At 41.7% G+C, this 20,608-nt stretch overlaps 2 long non-coding RNA genes across 2 annotated transcripts in view; one reads left to right on the top strand and one right to left on the bottom strand.

The window, feature by feature from the left end:
• Positions 1–20,608, top strand: part of LOC149972023 (uncharacterized) — an 85,889-nt gene that overhangs the window by 25,620 nt on the left and 39,661 nt on the right. The gene's annotated exons all lie outside the window — the stretch shown is intronic.
• Positions 1–20,608, bottom strand: part of LOC149972024 (uncharacterized) — a 161,681-nt gene that overhangs the window by 126,327 nt on the left and 14,746 nt on the right. The gene's annotated exons all lie outside the window — the stretch shown is intronic.

Raw genomic sequence — 20,608 nt, 5'->3', positions numbered from 1 at the left:
CTTCACTGCTACGCCATCTTGGATTAAACTACAAAAAAAAAACTACTTCCTGAATGGATTTTTCTCAGGTTTTCACCTGCTAAATCAGTTATGTTATACTATTTGAACAGTTTTGGAAACTTTAGAGTGTTTTCTATCCAAATCTACCAGTTATATGCATATCATATCTTCTGGGCCCGAGTAGCAGGCCGTTAAATTCGGGCATGCTTTTCATCCAAAATTCCGAATGCTTCCCCCTACCCTAGAGAGGTTAAGGCATTTCAGCCAATCAGATGTGTTGTGACAAGATAGGGGTGGTATACAGAAGACAGCCCTATTTGGTAAAAGACCAAGTCCATATTATGGCAAGAACAGCTCAAATAAGCAAAGTGAAATGACAGTCCATCATTACTTTAAGATATGGCCAGTCAATACGGAACATTGAAAGTTAAAGAACTTTAAAGAGAAACCCTTGAATGAGTTGGTGTTATAAAACTTTTGACCGGTAGTGTAAATATATGCTTCGTTGACTACACACATCAACAGTTGCTCAATTCAAAGAGCTAAGTGTCAATGGGATCTCTTTTATTGACCAAGAAAGTGACCAATTTCCAGCTCTGAATTAATTTAGGCATATTGAAATTTTAGTTTGCATTTAATAAGGATCAGATCATGCTTTATCTTAAGCTGAGCAATGGGAGAAGAAAGTAGGCTGCCAATAAACCAACCCTCCCGACATCTGTATAGGCTCTCAAAATGTTTTCTATGGTTTGTGAATACCTAATCTTTCATTCTCCCTTTGAGAACCTAAATAAAGTTATAGTCTGATTAAGCATTGCTTCTTATAACCCCTGAAGGATAAACTCCAGTGAAATCGAGCACCAACATTTACAAACACAGAGCTATGAAAAAGCAGCATCACAGTTAGCCTCCATTTATTATTTGTCTCTGAGAAATGTACAATCCAAACATTGGAAATGCGAGGCCATTTACATTATTTAAAAAATATATATATTTTCTTCCCTTGCCAGCTGATAGATGTAGCCTTGGTGTTTGTGTGAATTTGTGGATTCATATTGGGAAAGTTGGCATTGATTCTGTTACTCTATCCCTAATAAATCTTATGGTATATTAAATCAAATGTGCTTAAAGCAGCAAGGGTTCCTATACATCACGAGAAAGCATGGCCTGTAATGGTTGTGACAGGCTGCCTGTGCTGAGAGACTGAACCCTCTACCTACCTACTTATGGAACTTTGAAGTACAATCACCCTTGAGGCTTTTGGGTTTGTGAAGGGGATAAAAATAACTCTCGCTTCTTTGCTGACAAGCCTGTCATTTCATTCCAAGATGGAGGGCACACAACAAACGCAGCATCTGTTCACCCCCGGCTAATACACTAACACACACATGCAGACAGACAGACAAGCACAAACACACATACGCATTCATACAGTACCCCCCCCCCCCACACACACACACACACACACACACACACACTACCTGAACTAGTTTGTGTGAGTAAATCTGCGGAGTTGGGGCCAGAGGACAGCTCTCCTCAGAGCAGCAACCACGTGACGAATAAAACATCAGTGCCTCAACTTCCTGTGTTTTTTTACGCACCATGATAGACAGGGCAGGCGTCCCTAATGACACCCTATTGCCAGTACCGCGGTAATATCACGGTACCAAAACGTCACCATATTTATGATAACTATCAGGAATCAAGGTAAGACCCAGATGCAGACACGTTGAATAAACAATGGTTTAATAGTCCAAGGGGCAGACAAGAAATAGGTGAAGGCAGGCAGGGGTCAATAATCCAGAGATGGAGCAAGGGTACCGGTCGTAAGGCAGGCAGAGTGGTCAGGCAGGCGGGTACAGAGACAGGACAGGGTAAAAACCAGGAGGGCGAAACAAAAAAAGAGTCTGGGAAAAACCAGGAGCTGACAAGACAAACGCTGGTAAGCTTGACAAACAAGACAAACTGGCAACAGACAAACAGAAAACAGGTATAAGTACACAGGGGATAATGGGGAAGATGGGCAACACCTGGAGGGAGGGTAGAGACAAGCACAAAGAGGTGAAACAGATCAGGCCGTGACAATAACAACATTTTGGAATAGAGTTTCATATGATACTACCAAATTTTTCGGCCCTACCAATCGATATAACCCGCTGTTATAAAATGTTTAAAAAGTAAATTTTGTTTATACATTCTGTTAAAATAAGCAACAGCAACTACTCTTGTAAGCGCCATTCCAATAACGTCCACTTCATTTTCATGCACATATTACATGTGGCAGCTGTAATCCACCAGCTGCATCCCCTTCCAGCCATCACTCACCTGCTTCTCTCCATCTGCTCTTTCTGTGCATCTATTCTTCCATCAGTTTAAAAAATTGTATAATTTAGTCATGATGGCAAAGGGGGATTGGGGGGGATGCAGACCCTGATGAGTCTTCTGCTGTTACATTTGTACATTTGATACATTGGAGCAGAGCGAGAAAAGTTAATACATTGTATATCATTCAGTGGTGTAAAGCAGTTAAGTAAAAATACTTTAAAGTACTACTTAAGTTGTTTTTTTCATGCTGCAAGGAGGCATGAGGACTGCAGATGTGACCAGGGCAATAAATTGCCATGTCCGTAATGTGAGACGCCTAAGACAGCGCTACAGGGAGACATGACGGACAGCTGATCGTCCTCGCAGTGGCAGACCACGTGTAACAAAACCTGTACAGGATCGGTACATCCGAACATTACACCTGCGGGACAGGTACAGGACAGCAACAACAACTGCCCGAGTTACACCAGGAACGCACAATCCCTCCATCAGTGCACAGACTGTATGCAATAGGCTGAGAGGCTGGGCTGCGAGCCAGTAGGCCTGTTTTAAGTCAGGCAAGTCCTCACCAGACATCACCAGCAACAACGTTGCCTATGAGCACAAACCCACCGTCACTGAACCAGACAGGACTTGCAAAAAGTGCTCTTTACTGACGAGTCGCGGATTTGTGTAACCAGGGATGATGGTCGGATTCGCATTTATCATCGAAGGCATGAGTGTTACACCGAGGTCTGTACTCTGGAGCGGGATCTGGAGGTGGAGGGTCCGTCATGGTCTGGCGCAGTGTGTAACAGCATCATCGGACTGAGTTTGTTGTCATTGCAGGCAATCTCAACACTGTGCGTTACAGGGAAGACATCATCCTACTCTTCCTGCAGGCTCATCCTGACATGACCCTCCAGCATGACAATGCCACCAGCCATACTGCTCATTCTGTGCGTGATTTCCTGCAAGACAGGAATGTCAGTGTTCTGCCATGGCCAGCGAAGGACCCGGATCTCCACGTCTGGGACCTGTTGGATTGGAGGGTGAGGGCCAGGGCCATTCCCCCCAGAAATGTGCAGGTGCCATGGTGGAAGAGTGGGGTAACATCTCACAGCAAGAACTGGCAAATCTGGTGCAGTCCATGAGGAGATGCACTGCAGTACTTAAATTGTCGAGTGGACCCCCCCCCCCCCCCCCCCCCCCCCCGCAACAGCCAGTGAAAGTGCAGGGCGCCAAATTCAAAACAACAAAAATCTCATAATTAAAATTCCTCAAGCATACAAGTATTTTACACCATTTTAAAGATACAATTCTCGTTAATCCAGCCACAGTGTCTGATTTAAAAATTATATTAGGAATGAATCACTAACCTTTGATGATTTTCCTCAGATGACACTCATAGGACTTCATGTTACACACTACATGTAATATATCAACAAATCTGAGTTTACATTGGCGCATTACGTTCAGTAGTTCTAAAACATGCGGTGATATTGCAGAGAGCCACATCAATTTACAGAAATACTCATAATAAACATTGATAAAGATACGACTATTATACTGTACATGGAACTTTAGATACACTTCTCCTTAATGCAACCGCTGTGTCAGATTTTTAAAAAACTTTACGGAGAAAGCAAACCATGCAATAATCTGAGGACAGATTTTAGACAACAAAGCAGCCAAAAAGATACCCGCCATATTGGGTAGTCAACATTACTCAGAAATAGCATTTTAAATATTCACTTGCCTTTGATGATCTTCATCAGAATGCACTCCCAGGAATCCCAGTTCCACCATAAATGTTTGAATTGTTCGATAATGTCCATCAGTTATGTCCAAATATCTTTTTTTGTAGGGGCTTTTAAGAATAGCCGTAGGCGGCCACATTGCGTAAGTGGTCACATGGTGGCTCCGAGAGAGATTCTCGCGTAAAATAGAGGTAGCCATTACTCCAATCGTTCCTAGTGAAAAACAAATTGTCCCGACGGATATATTATCGAATAGATATTAGAAAAACACCTTGAGGATGGATTCTAAACAACGTCTGTCAATATTATGGAGGTAATTTGGACAATTTTTCGGCGTTGTGGTGACCGCAATTTCCGGGGGATTTCTCAGCCAAACGTGAAGAACAAACGGAGCTATTTCACCTACAAAAACAATATTTTGGGAAAAAATGAACTTTGGCTGTCTACCTGGGAGTCTCTTGAGTGAAAACATCCGAAGTTCATCAAAGGTAAACGATTTAATTTGATTGCTTTTCTGATTTCCGTGACAAGGTTGCCTGCTGCTAGCAAGACATAATGCTATGCTAGGCTATGATAAACTTACACAAATGCTTGTCTAGCGTTGGCTGTAAAGCATATTTTGAAAATCTGAGATGACAGGGTGATTAACAAAAGGCTAAGCTGTGTTCCAATATATTTCACTTGTGATTTTCATGAATAGGAAGATTTTCTAGGAAGATTTATGTCCGTTGCGTTATGCTAATTAGTGTCAGATGATGACAATGGTCCCGTTCACGGGATGGGGTGTCACTACAGGTTAATTTTCCCACTGGACAATTCCTTTGTCTGTACAAATGAAGTGGAACATTGCTACCTTTCACGTGAGCGCGCCAGACCGAGGCTGTGGCACTCTGCCAGACCGCTCACTCAAAGAGCTCTTATGAGCCCCTCCTTATGAGTCCCTCCTTTAGAGTAGAATCCTCAAAATAGGTTCTAAATACTGTTGACATCTAGTGGAAGCCGTGGGAAGTGAAACGTAACATAGTGAATATTGAAAAACTACAAACCACTTCCTGTTGGATTTTTTTCTCAGGTTTTTGCCTGCCATATGAGTTCTGTTATACCCACACACATCATTCAAACAGTTTTAGAAACTTCACACTGTTTTCTATCAAAATCTACTAATTATATTCATATTCTAGCTTTTACGGCTGAGTAGCAGGCAGCTTAATTTGGGCACGTTTTTCATCCAAGCTACCCAATACTGCCCCCTACCCCAAAGAAGTTAATGCAGCGTGTGGACACACTAGATACTGACTGTTACTTTTGATTTTGAACCTCCCTTTGTTCAGGGATACATTATTCCATTTCTGTTAGTCACATGTCTGTGAAACTTGTTCAGTTTATGTCTCAGCTATTGAATCTTGTTATGTTCATACAAATATTTACACGTCCTAAGTTTGCTGAAAATAAACGCAGTTGACAGTGAGAGGACATTTCTTCTTTGGCTGAGTTGATTTACCATATCATATGGCGACAGAAACATAAACCTTTTACCTTATCATAAGTAGACATAATTGCAAATGACAAAATCCTTCCAATAGATTTTTTTTTATACTATTTAGTTATGAACTGAACTTTAATTAAATGAGATGATTGCACTGAACAACAAAATAAAGGGAATATTTAATGATCCCCAATGATCAATCGCATCTCCCAAAAACGTTTTAAACATACATCTGTAAAATGATAGTCTACAAACTAAAGCTTTGGTTGTCTTCCTCTCAGGCTTCAATGTCTTCTCTAAGGACCTCCTCAATGTCCACCTCTTGAACATCAGACTCTCATCTTCACTGTCACTTTCCAACTTTTTTGAGGATAGCTCGTTGTCAGGCTAAAAAAGGCTCAAATTTGCCTGGATAGCCACCTATTTTTCTGCCCTTGTATTGGTCAGCCTGTTGCGTGCTTTGGTGTTTGTGTTCCCAAACAAAGACCAGTTGCGCTTAGATGCGGCTGATGTTGGTGGGATTTGGAGGATGATGGAGGTAACAGGGGAAAGAGCATCAGATCCACAAAGTCCCTTCCACCAGGTGGCTGATAAGATATGTTGGCACGACTGCCATATTGCATCTCCATCCCAAAGCCCTTGCATGGAAGTGTACTTCGCCAGACTGCCAAGAACCTTGCCCTCATCAAGGTCAAGCTGGCGAGATACGGCAGTGATGACACAATAGGCCTTGGTTGATCTCTGCACCAGACAGGATGCTCTTGCCAGCATATTTGGGGTCCAACATGTACGCTGCGGCATGTATGGCTTCAGGTAGAAGTCTTCACACGCTTTTTGATGTATTTAAGAACTGCAGTTTTCTCTGCTTGGAGCAACAGTGAAGTGCTTACCACTCTCTCCCAAAATACATAATCCAGGAGGATCCTCTTGATGGGGCTGTCCATATCGACAGACTGTGATATGGCCATTGCTTGGAGAGACCCCTTCCCCCCAGGAGACTGTCAAACATGACAACACCACCCCAACGGGTGTTGCTGGGCAGCTTCAATGTGGTGCTCTTATTTTTCTCACTTTGCTTGGTGAGGTAGATTGCTGCTATAACTTGATGACCCTTCACATACCTAACCTTTTATTGGCTCTCTTGTAGAGTGTATCCATTATTTTCAGTGCCATGATGTCCTTGAGGAGCAGATTCAATGCATGAGCAGCACAGCCAATGGGTGTGATGTGAGGGTAGGACTCTTCCACTTTAGACCAAGCAGCCTTCATGTTCACAGTATTGTCTGTCACCAGTGCAAATACCGTCTGTGGTCCAAGGTCATTGATGACTGCCTTCAGCTCATCTGCAATGTAGAGACTGGTGTGTCTGTTGTCCCTCGTGTCTGTGCTCTTGTAGAATGCTGGTTGAGAGGTGAAGATGATGTAGTTAATTATTCCTTACCCACGAACATTCAACCACCCATCAGAGATGATTGCAATACGGTCTGCTTTCTCTATGATTTGCTTGACCTTCACTTGAACTCTGCATCCAGCAAATGAGTAGATAAAGCATGTTTGGTGGAGGGGTGTATGCTGGGCGAAGAACATTCAGAAATCTCTTCCAATACACATTGCCTGTGAGCATCAGAGGTGAACCAGTTGCATACACAGCTCGAGCAAGACATTCATCAGCATTTCTCTGACTACGTTCATCCATTGAGTCAAAACAACTTCTGATTCCAGGAGTACCATGAGCTGTTGCTATCAATAAGGTGTCTGATTCATAATTTTCAACTTGAATAGGTGTAGAGGGACTTTTGTCAAAGGTTGCTTGTTGTGAGCACTGTGGGAACTTCTATAATTCTATAAAACGTTGTTGGATGTAGCTTAAATGCTCTGGCATCAGCTCTGGTGGATATTCCTGCAGTCTCCACGCCAATTGCACACTCCCTCAAAACGTGAGACATCTGTTGCATTGTGTTTGCTCACTAACAGGTAAGTGAACAAATTTGTGCAGAACATTTGAGATAATTAAGATTTTTGTGCATATGGAAAATTTCAGGGATGTTTTATTTCAGCTCATGAAACTTTACATATTGGATTTATATTTTTACATGTGTATAAGCAATTTGAAATTATAGTTTTACTTTTGATACTTAATTGGGATACTCCCCACCTTCTCTCAATTTCCGCCTGAAGACATACCCACATCTAACTGTCTGTAGCTCAGGACCTGAAAGCAAGGATATGCATATTATTGGTATCATTTGAAAGGAAACATTCTGAAGTTTGTGGAAATGTGAATTGAATGTAGGAGAATATAACACCATAGATCTGGTAGAAGAAAATACAAGGAAATAAACATACGTTTTCTGTTTATTGTTGCTGCATCATCTTTCAACTGAAAAAGAACAGCCAGACATACAGATAGGATGCTGGGGATGATTTCGATGCAGAACATAAGATGGCAACAGTATTAGAAAAAAGTTTCAGAAAGATATCTTCAGGAATGAGTGAGCTACATGACATTGAGCATGTAGTCACCCAGGTGTCCCACACAAGTTGCCCAAATGTACCCAAGTGGCCGAATTGGTACAGTAATACATTTTGAAGTAAATTACTATATACAAAATACTAAAATGCAATTCTAACACACACCCCCCCAAAATAAAACGAGGGTAACTATTTACACAAATTCAATGTATAATGTACAATACTGTGAAGACCCTCAGTCCTCTACACAATATTGTTCTTCTGATGCCATGCCCAATAGCAGTCTCTGAAGAGGTGGTGCAGGTGTGACAAAGCACACATCGACGCCTCCCCACTGTGTCCTTTTTGCCCTGTGGCACATTCATGCCTGCAGAGATGAATCTGGCCAGGTGAACACAACTGGTTGGAGCAGAAGGGGCAGAGGTAGAGGGGGCAGAGGGGGACGGGACAGAGGTAGAGGGGACAGAAGGTGCTGCAGTAGACTTGCTGTAGCAAGCAAGCTCCTAGATGAGCAGCTCTCTGGAAGACTAGCTGTGAGATGTGGGGCTGTCCACAGGTCTTAGCCATTTCCTGGATGAAGGAATTCACCACAGCAATGTCAATGAAATGATAGAAAAATGTCTTGAGGGAAACATTGTAGTAGCCAATCAGTGCATCTGACAGGTCCACACCTCCCATGCCCTTGTTATAGTCCTTGATAGCTGCAGGAATGGTGGTCCATGCCCCAGTAGCGCACTTCACACGCCTGATGACGTATTCTCCACTGAAGGACTTGTGGATACTGGAGCACATGACCACCTCTCTTGTATCCATCTACTTCACAAAGAGCAGGCCATCTCGGCGAATCCATCTCATGGTACCCCGCTCAGCCCGCTTAGGCATGTCATTCACCTTTGTTTTCGGAAAGCCCACTCTGTTGGTCTGAATGGTGCCACAAGCCCACACATCCTGCTTCCTCAGGTCAGCAAACAGGGTAGAGCTTGTGTAGAAGTTGTCCACAAAAAGTTTGTAGCCCTTCCCCAGCAGTTGAAAATCTAATAACTCCATAACGGAATCATAACTGAGTCCCTTACCGGTCGCAAAACTGCTCTTCCCCTCATAAACAAACAATTGCATGTGTATGCACACACAGAATCAGCCAAAACAAACAGTTTGTAACCCCATTTAGTTGGTTTGTTACGCATGTATTGTTTTAGGTAAATTCTGGCCTTTGAGGCTACCATCCTCTCATCGATGGAAAGGTTCTGGGCAGGCTGAAAATAGGTCTTGCAGGTCTCAACGATGCTGGGGTAGAGGTTTTATTTTGCAGAGCCTATCAAACCATGCTGTGCCTCGTCTTCTTGTCGTCATCATCAACTTCTGGGTCACTGATATGAAGCGCCCATGAGATTGTCAGAAACCTTTTGCATGACATGACAGTGGAGGGGAAAGGCAGTTGATAGAGGGGTGCAGTTTTCCAGTAGTCTTTCAGGGTTTTCAACTTCACAAAAGCCATGTAAATGACCATTGACAGGTAACAAAAAAGATCTGACATGGAAATGGGCTTCCGTCCCTCTTTGTGTTCAACACCAGGGAATCAACGACTGCCGAGGTGAAAAACAACTGAAAAAGTTGCATGGGGCTGTCATGTCGAGGTCATGTCCAGCTGAGGTCCTTATTGGTCTGAATATTGGAGGTGGTGGGGCCACATCCTCCTCCAGCACAGAGTGCCAACGACCCTCCTCCTCTCTGATTGCAGGTTTATCTCCTCCCCACCTCCGCTTCTTTTTTTCCCTTTGTCACAGACTTCACACCTGGCAGGGAGGGGGTAGGTGTGGAGCCGGAGACAGCAGGGGTCCGCAGATGATCCAGCTCCTGTGGGGGCTCTTTTTTTTGTTTTTGTACCTTGGCAGTGGGGGCTCCCAATCAGAATCGGAGGGACTGTGAAATAAAGACACAGACACACAGATTATATATAGAGTAGGGTACCTAAATCACTAAGGTGAGGTGCTGTTCCGTTCCATGTTTAGATAAAATACATGTAAAAAATATCTAATATATACAGACACAGACACATATTATACAGTGGGGCAAAAAAGTATTTAGTCAGCCAGCAATTGTGCAAGTTCTCCCACTTAAAAAGATGAGAGAGGCCTGTAATTTTCATCATAGGTACACTTCAACTATGACAGACAAAAAATCCAGAAAATTACATTGTAGGATTTTTTATGAATTTATTTGCAAATTATGGTGGAAAATAAGTGTTTGGTCACCTACAAACAAGCAAGATTTCTGGCTCTCACAGACCTGTAACTTCTTATTTAAGAGGCTCCTCTGTCTTCCACTCGTTACCTGTATTAATGGCACTTGTTTGAACTTGTTATCAGTATAAAAGACACATGTCCACAACTTCAAACAGTCACACTCCAAACTCCACTATGGCCAAGACCAAAGAGCTGTCAAAGGATTACCAGAAACAAAATTGTAGACCAGCACCAGGCTGGGAAGACGGAATCTGCAATAGGTAAGCAGCTTGGTTTGAAGAAATCAACTGTGGGAGCAATTATTAGGAAATGTAAGACTTTCAAGACCACTGATAATCTCCCTCGATCTGGGGCTCCACGCAAGATCTCACCCCGTGGGGTCGAAATGATCACAAGAACGGTGAGCAAAAATCCCAGAACCACACAGGGGGACCTAGTGAATGACCTGCCGAGAACTGGGACCAAAGTAACAAAGCCTACCATCAGTAACACACTACGCCGCCAGGGACTCAAATCCTGCAATGCCAGACGTGTCCCCCTGCTTAAGCAAGTACATGTCCAGGCCCGTCTGAAGTTTGCTAGAGAGCCTTTGGATGATCCAGAAGAAGATTGGGAGAATGTCATATGGTCAGATGAAACCAAAATATAACTTTTTTGGTAAAAACTCAACTCGTCGTGTTTGGAGGACAAAGAATGCCGAGTTGCATCCAAAGAACACCATACCTACTGTGAAGCATGGGGGTGGAAACATCATGCTTTGGCGCTGTTTTTCTGCAAAGGGACCAGGACGACTGATCCGTGTAAAGGAAAGAATGAATGGGGCCATGTATCGTGAGATTTTGAGTGAAAACCTCCTTCCATCAGCAATGGCATTGAAGATGAAACGTGGCTGGATCTTTCAGCATGACAATGATCCCCAACACACCGCCCGGGCAATGAAGGAGTGGCTTCGTAAGAAGCATTTCAAGGTCCTGGAGTGGCCTAGCCAGTCTCCAGATCTCAACCCCATAGAAATCTTTGGAGGGAGTTGAAAGTCCGTGTTGCCCAGCAACAGCCCCAAAACATCACTGCTCTAGAGGAGATATGCATGGAGGAATGGGCCAAAATACCAGCAACAGTGTGTGAAAACCTTGTGAAGACTTACATAAAACGTTTGACCTCTGTCATTGGCAACAAAGGGTATATAACAAAGTATTGATATAAACTTTTGTTATTGACCAAATACTTATTTTCCACCATCATTTGCAAATAAATTCTATAAAAATCCTACAATGTGATTTTCTGGATTTTTTTTTTCTCATTTTGTCTGTCATAGTTGAAGTGTACCTATGATGAAAATTACAGGGCTCTCTCATCTTTTTAAGTGGGAGAACTTGCACAATTGGTGGCTGACTAAATACTTTTTTGCCCCACTGTATATAGAGTAGGGAACCTAAATCACTGTGGTGAGGTGCTGTTCCGTTCTATGTTTAGATAAAATGCATGTAAAAAATATCTAATATACACAGACACAGATTATATATAAAGTAGGGGACCTAAATCACTAAGGTGAGGTGCAGTTCCGTTCCATGTTTAGATAAAATGCATGTAAAAAATATCTAATAGATACAAACACAGACAGACAGACACACCCATAATTTAGAGCCATGTGTACTAAACACATTTCATTACTGATTATATTTTTGTCAAATAAATAAAAATATCTCCAAAACAACTCAAATGAATAATATTTGATATTATTAATTTCAAACAACGGCATGAGAGTTACTTACCAATCGAGAATTGGATCTTCTCCATGCAAAAACATTTCTTAAAATGGGAGTCCAAACTTGTCTCACAATCTGACAAATCTTCTAGTAACTCTGTGCCACTTTCTCTATCAATTCCGTCAATAATATAGTGTAGATCTGTATACCTGGACTTTGCCTTTGATTTTCCAGATTCCAATAAAATAGAGGAAAATGATCTCGACTCAATACTGCTACGCGCAAACAAAGTGGCTCCTTCAGGTAGAAATTTCAATGGCGAATGGCTTGTTACGCTCAACTTTCGTTCAAGAGCTGGTCTTCCCGGATATAACCATTAGATATTGCCGTTTACCTCAGCTCATTGGCTATCTACCAAGACAATCAGTGGTCATTGGGCAGAAATCCAGTCAATCAAAGAAGCACTGGTCATATCATTGGTGCGCAATGAGGTCATTGTTTGGTGTGTTCAAATCAGTTCCTTTCTGTCAATATGTCGCATATAAAGAACCATCAGGTATGTTTGTGTTACTAACAAACAAAGGATTGCAATGAAACCAACCATGACTAGATAAACATACATTTAGTGTGAGTAATTACATTGAATGTTTCATTAAAAGTTGAAGGATACGGAATTCACAAGCCGTTTACAAAATGTGTCGTGTTATGTTATAAAAATGGATTTAATCGAACAAAACAACCATTTATTGTGAAGATTGGACCTTTTGTATTGCCAAACGAAGAAGATCTTCAAAGATAATTGATTATTCTATTGCTATTTTCTGACTTTTGTGACGCTAATGCTTGGTTGGAAAATGCTAGTAATACTTGTGTGTGTGCGGCATGCTGTCGTCAGATTATCATAAGGTATGCTTTCGCCGAAAAGCATTTTTGGAATTTGACACAGCGGTTGGATTAAGAAGTTAAGCTTTTAAATGATGTTAGATACATGTATTTACAAGAATGTTTAATATTAGAATGGTGTATTTAGAATGTTTGTGCTATGCTATTTCATCGGATGTTAGCCTAGAGAAGTTAAGTACATTTTTGCAAATACATTTACTTTTGATACTTAAGTATATTTAAAACCAAATACTTTAAACTTTTATTGAAGGAGTATTTTACCAGGTGACTTTCACTTTTTACTTGGGTACTTTTTCACAAAATGTATATACACTGCTCCAAAAAATAAAGGGAACACTAAAATAACACATCCTAGATCTGAATGAATTCAATATTCTTATGAAATACTTTTTTTTTCTTTACATAATTGAATGTGCTGACAACAAAATCACACAAAAAGTATCAATGGAAATCAAATTTATCAGCCCATGGAGGTCTGGATATGGAGTCACACTCAAAATTAAAGTGGAAAACCACACTACAGGCTGATCCAACTTTTGATGTCCTTAAAACCATGTGCCTGTATGACCTCCCTACAACGCCTGGGCATGCTCCTGATGAGGTGGCGGATGGTCTCCTGAGGGATCTCCTCCCAGACCTGGACTAAAGCATCCGCCAACTCCTGGACAGTCTGTGGTGCAACGTGGCGTTGGTGGATGGAGCGAGACATGATGTCCCAGATGTGCTCAATTGGATTCAGGTCTGGGGAACGGGCGGGCCAGTCCATAGCATCAATGCCTCCCTCTTGCAGGAACTGCTGACACACTCCAGCCACATGAGGTCTAGCATTGTCTTGCATTAGGAGGAACCCAGGGCCAACCACAACAGCATATGGTCTCACAAGGGGTCTGAGGATCTCATCTCGGTACCTAATGGCAGTCAGGCTACCTCTGGCGAGCACATGGAGGGTTGTGCGGCCCCCCAAAGCAATGTCACCCCACACCATGACTGACACACCGCCAAACCGGTCATGCTGGAGGATGTTGCAGGCAGCAGAACGTTCTCCACGGCGTCTCCAGACTTTCACGTCTGTCACACGTGCTCAGTGTGGACCTGCTTTCATCTGTGAAGAGCACAGGGCGCCAGGGATGGAATTTGCCAATCTTGGTGTTCTCTGGCAAATGCCAAACGTCCTGCACGGTGTTGGGCTGTAAGCACAACCCCCACCTGTGGACGTCGGGCCCTCATACCACCCTCATGGAGTCTGTTTCTGACCGTTTGAGCAGACACATACACATTTGTGGCCTGCTGGAGGTCATTTTGCAGGGCTCTGGCAGTGCTCCTCCTGCTCCTCCTTGCACAAAGGCGGAGGTAGCGGTCCTTCTGCTGGGTTGTTGCCCTCCTGCAGAACCACTCCTTTATTGGGGGTGTCTTGCTAATTGCCTATAATTTCCACCTGTTGTCTATTCTATTTGCACAACAGCATGTTACATGTATTGTCAATCAGTGTTGCTTCCTAAGTGGACAGTTTGATTTCACAGAAGTGTGATTGACTTGGAGTTACATTGTGTTGTTTAAGTGTTCCCTTTATTTTTTTGAGCAGTGTAATTTAATCCCTGGTATAACAAAGAGCACAGGCCAGTCTGATAGGCTTTGCAAGTTTGCTGTCATGCAGCAGTGCCAGAGAGTTTTGCAACAGTTATGCTTGAAGCTTTACAGCAAAGAAACAGGCTTGTCTGTAGCTCAAACACTTCCAAAAATATGACTCATATTACCTTTTTCCTTCCTGCGTGATTTGTCACGAGGGCCATTTTAAACTAATCCCGGGACGCTAATTATTGTTTTGATTACAAACAATGTTGTTCAGTCATGTTACCTAGCTAGCTAACAACCTGTTAACTTGACAGTAAGTATAGACAAATTTGATTGGCACAGGAATAATGGGTCTGCTGGTCATGAGATGTGCCTCAAAAGATAGAATTCATATAGGCCTGTAATGTAAGGCTAAACTATCAAAAATGTATCTCTTTCTGGTGCTCCTTACACTCTGTTTGGTGCCTTTTTAAAGTTTTTAAAGTTATGAGCAGTGTGTATGTGTTTGTGGGAGAGGGTGGCGAGTGTGTGTTTATGAGGGAGACAGAGAATGTGTGTGAGGGAGGGAGAGTGTGTGTCTTTGTGTTATCTGAAGAGTAAAGGTGTCATGTAGTGTTTTCCCCATACTGCCACAATGACATGCAGATCATTATGCATGTATATTCCTTCCTCCCATTCCTCCAACCAAATCACAGGTAGGCCTTTGCAAATATGATAAAATCAGCCATTTCTATGCAGTATTCTATTATACAGTGAACAGTGTGAAGTTAAATTGAATGTGTGTTGTATTGAGTAGCAGTGTGAATATCAGTGACAGGTTTTTGTGTGGCACATTTGTGCATAACATTTAGAAGACGGGAACAAGTGTTGGGGACCGGGGTAACAGGATGCTAGGCCACTCTGAATTTCCCCTCTGTGGTATTTTGATACTACTCGGTATCATGATACTTGGCCGGGTATCGTATTGTTAGTAAAATGTTGGTATCATGACAACACCAGATCATGGCAAGAAAGAAGGCAGTAACTGCTGTTTAAGGGTCAATGGTCATGTCAAAGGTCAGAGTCAACATAAATAAAACATTTACTTATAGTAAGACAACAGATCACTACATCTTCAATGATCTCCCTAGAAATCATTTGGCTGGACAATTAAACGTTGAAGCAATTTTTCTCAGTTCCAGGCAGTTACTGCCTTTTTGCTTGGTAGGACAGTTTTGACCAGAGCACAGAGCACAGATCTCATATTATTGTATTGATACGTTTTTTAATATAGATATATATTTTTTATATTGATGTCACAAATGTATCATGTTCTTATAAAAATAATATTATTAGTCACATTTGACTGTGTAAAACCTTGCAAAGCTTCTTTATACACTGACTATACCAAATATTAGGAACACCTTCCTAATATTGAGTTGCACCCTTTTGCCCTCAGAATAGCCTCAATTTGTCGGGGCATGGACTATACAAGGAGTCGGCATTTTGGAATGAAGCTCTTCATATGTAGATTCTATCCAAACCATAGTTTTGTAAAAAATGTAAATAAAAAGTCTGATCAAAATTCACCCCACAAGAATACGAGACTTCCAAGTCCCTGGCTTCAGAATCGCCTACACAGAACCCCTCCCAAAAAACTAGAAGCCAGGAACATTGTGATTCGTGCTCATGAAAAAAATAAAGCACGGTTTTCAAAGAATAAGAGCAGGTTTCGAGCCTTGGGCCTCATTTATGTGGAATGACTGTATGTTAAGTACTGAGGAGCCGCCAGCAGGGGATGTATTCCCAATCCACATGCATTTGAACTATTTATGGTTGCTAACACCATCCCTGCAGTGCAGGAATTTGCTGTTGGGCAGACCAGGAAACAGATAGATGACAGTCCTGTTGGAGAGCAATCCCCTGCAGTCAGTTGACAAAAAGCCTTGAATCATCTAGACAGATTGCAAGTACTTTTCGAGTAGATTTGAGCTGCAGAGTAAGTCTTATGTAGCAAACAATATGTTTCAAATATTGATTTTCAATAACGAATTGCAGTATCGAATCGCAAAACATAGAATAATGATACATATAGAATTCCAATATGTATTGAATCGTAACCTAAGTATCATGATAAATTCAAATCATGAGGTCCCTGCCAATTCCCAGCCCTAGTAATCATAGTAATATGTTTCTGGTGGTTCAATATCAAAAACCAATTACTGTAAGTACTGGGAGAGTTGAAAGTTACAAATAGATTTTTTGAAATGCAACAGCTCTGCTCTTCTAATTTGTAGGCTACACATCAACTTTGCCATTGTTCCATTGCTTTCTCCTCCCTTCCCAAACAAGGCCAGCATGAGAACTTGGTTCAATCCACTTGCTCAGTAGAGTCAAAGGTTAGACAGAGGGGTAGGCAAGTCTATAAACCCCACTCAGAGCCAGGATTTTCACAGATTAACCAAAAACCTATTATACTGTAAGCATTGGGAGTGTTTTGAGCTCTTATTGAGTGCATTGGCCCAGAATATGACATTATCCAAGCGTATTGAGACCTTGGGATAACACACTAAATGAAGTTTGACTTGACTTGAACAGTTTGAGTTTTTCTCTCTTTTTTCACAAACACCAGGTTGAATCAATTCTGGAGTAGTGCTGCGGTCCAGAACTTTTAAACTCCTAATCAACTTGACTGTGAAAACTCATCCAATTGGGTGTTAGTAGTGGAAGTTGGTTTGTCTCCCTGAAGACCTGTGTAAAGGCACTTAGCATTTTGAGTGGAAACCCGAGATTGGGATGGGTGACCATTGGGGAGAGGAAGCAACAGAACTCTGGCCTGCATCAAAGTCGGTCCAGGCTTGTTATCCAAGGGAAAATCAATGCTCCCTTCTTCTACGTGATTCAGGAGCGAGCGACTTCACAAAGCTCTCACGTACCCGCCCCCCCCCCCCCGCCCCCCCCCCCCCCCCCCCCCCCCCCCCCGTCTACCTCAGAAGTACTGGGAGTCCGTTGAATGTCATTTGAAGGTTCAATGAAACAGAGCTGTGCAGATTTCTGACATTAATCAAAAACTTTGGCAATCCATTCCACAAGTTTTTTTTTGTTGTATTTACTATGAATAATGATAAAATACACAACTGCTGAACTACCTTGCTCTGATGATTCATTTTCTTTTTCTACCCAACGCCAATAATTTAAGGCAGTGCTCAACTGGTCCTGCAGGGCTGTAGGGACGACTGATTTCCTGCATCTCATTAACACCTGGGAGAAGTTAATGACATTACCTCGAAACCATATGCATTCATAATCTACTGTACATTGATAGATGTTTCAGGCTGTGGCACAACAGCTACACCTGTGCAGCTCACTCTGTGTTTTGATTAGAGATGTTGGTAGACAGATATCTAGAGGGATAACGACATATCTTTTTTTATCACACATGCACAGCATACAGAGTAGAGGTCGACCGATTAATCCGAATGGCCGATTAATTGGGGCCGATTTCAAGTTTTCATTTTTTTTACACCTTTATTTAACTAGACAAGTCAGTTAAGAACACGTTCTTTTTTTCAATGGCGGCCTAGGAACGGTGGGTTAACTGCCTTGTTCAGGGGCAGAACGACAGATTTTTACCTTGTCAGCTCTGGGATTCAATCTTGCAACCTTAGGGTTAACTAGTCCAACGCTCTAACCACCTGCCTTACATTGCACTCCACGAGGAGCCTGCCTGTTACATGAATTCAGTAAGAAGCCAAAGTAAGTTGCTAGCTAGCATTAAACTTATCTTATAAAAAACAATCAATCAATCATAATCACTAGCTAACTACACATGGATATTACTAGTTTATCTAGCGTGTCCTGCGTTGCACATAATCGATGCAACGCAGGGGGATGATTTAACAAAAGCGCATTTGCGAAAAAAGCACAATCGTTGCACGACTGTATCTAACCATAAACACCAATGCCTTTCTTAAAATCAATACACAGAAGTATATATTTTTAAACCTGCATATTTAGCTAATAGAACTCCAGGTTAGCAGGCAATATTAACCAGGTGAAATTGTGTCACTTCTCTTGCGTTCATTGCACGCAGAGTCAGGGTATGTGCAACAGTTAGGGCAGCCTGGCTCATTGCGAACTAATTTGCCAGAATTTTACGTAATTATGGCATAACATTGAAGGTTGTGCAATGTAACAAGAATATTTAGACTTAGGGATGCCACCCGTTAGATAAAATACCGAACGGTTCCGTATTTCACTGAAATAATAAACGTTTTGTTTTCTAAATGATAGTTTCCAGATTCGACCATATTTTTTTTTTTATTTTTTTATTTTACCTTTATTTAACCAGGCAAGTCAGTTAAGAACAAATTCTTATTTTCAATGACGGCCTGGGAACAGTGGGTTAACTGCCTGTTCAGGGGCAGAACGACAGATTTGTACCTTGTCAGCTCGGGGGTTTGAACTCACAACCTTCCGGTTACTAGTCCAACGCTCTAACCACTAGGCTACCCTGCCGCCCAATGACCAAAGGCTCATATTTCTGTGTTATTATGTTATAATTAAGTCTATGATTTGATATTTGATAGAGCAGTCTGACTGAGCGATGGTAGGCAGCAGCAGGCTCGTAAGCATTCATTCAAACAGCACTTTAGTGCGTTTTGACCGCAGCTCTTCGCAAGCACAGCACTGTTTATGACTTCAAGCCTATCACCTTAATGGCTGGTGTAACCGATGTGAAATGGCTAGCGAGTTAGCGGGGTGCGCGCTAATAGCGTTTCAAAAGTCACTCTCTCTGAGACTTAGAGTGGTTGTTTCCCTTACGCTGCATGGGTAACGCTGCTTCGAGTGTGGCTGTTGTCGATGAGTTCCTGGTTCGAGCCCAAGTAGGGGCGAGGAGAGGGATGGAAGCTATACTGTTACACTGGCAATACTAAAGTGCCTATAAGAACATCCAATAGTCAAAGGTATATGAAATACAAATGGTATAGAGAGAAATAGTCCTATAAATAGTATATTAACTACAACCTAAAAACCTCTTACCTTGGAATATTGAAGTTGGTGTTTAAAGGACCCACCAACTTTCATATGTTCTCATGTTCTGAGCAAGGAACTCAAACGTTAGCTTTTTTACATGGCACATATTGCACTTTTATTTTCTTCTCCAACACTTTGTTTTTGCATTATTTAAACTAAATTGAACATTTTCATTATTTAATGTATTTTTATTGATGTATTATATTAAGTTAAAATAAGTGTTCATTCAGCATTGTTGTAATTCTCATTATTACAAATATATATATTTTTTTTAATCGCCCGATTAATCGGCATCGGTTATTGGTCCTCCAATAATCGGTATCGGTTATCGGCGTTGAAAAATCATAATCGGTCGACCTCTAATACAGAGCCTAGTTTGAGGAACGGAATAACCTTTCACCTGTCAGTTAGACAGCGAGGGAACAACTCCTCAAAAAGCTGGTACTGGAGTGAAACGTGCGTTTGTAAGACCAGTCATTGCGCATTGCGCAACAAATAATAATTCTAAATGCAATCACGTGTTAATGGCCACGGTTAAAAATACCTACTATTTTTATTAAGTTCTAATTAAAGCGCGCCTCCCATTCGCCATTCGAGTGCATAGACTATAGTCAATGGTAGGCAGGCTATCAGCACGTCACCTACCACTTTGTAGTATTATTGATTGAAATCTGAACATTTTATTTTACTTCAAACGCTTCAAAAATCCAACCATAAAAACATTTCTCTACTGTTCTATTGGTTTCCATATTAACTTTATTTCGTTGTCCAGAAGCCAAAGGCACAACCCTAGTCATATTATGAACCCATCCTAGTTGTTGCTTCGAGATTCACCATCTTTCTAAGTTTCTAACAGAGAATATCAAACCACTTGCATTAGGTGTGCTGTTTAGAACAGTGTTTCTCCAGAATTGCATTTTGGCAAAAGTTTGAAAATGACGTTTTATTAGCTGCTTCAGTACGGGAGTTGCATGTTCAATAATAGGCTATAGCCTTTTGACTGTAAGACAATAGTCTTTCTATTGTTGCATGATTCCATTAAGCTCTTAATGAACAAAATGTTGTTCCTTGTGTGCATGAATAGTATTTTCTGTTGGTCACTTATTTTCTGTTTACCATTTGTTGACCAGTTAATGAGGGTCGGTT

This window comes from Oncorhynchus mykiss, chromosome 25 (genome assembly GCF_057628025.1).
Source record: "Oncorhynchus mykiss isolate SJ-2025 chromosome 25, ASM5762802v1, whole genome shotgun sequence".
NCBI classification, from domain to species: domain Eukaryota; kingdom Metazoa; phylum Chordata; class Actinopteri; order Salmoniformes; family Salmonidae; genus Oncorhynchus; species Oncorhynchus mykiss.
Note: the sequence above shows the minus strand (reverse complement) of the source record. Positions and strands in the feature narration are given on the sequence as shown.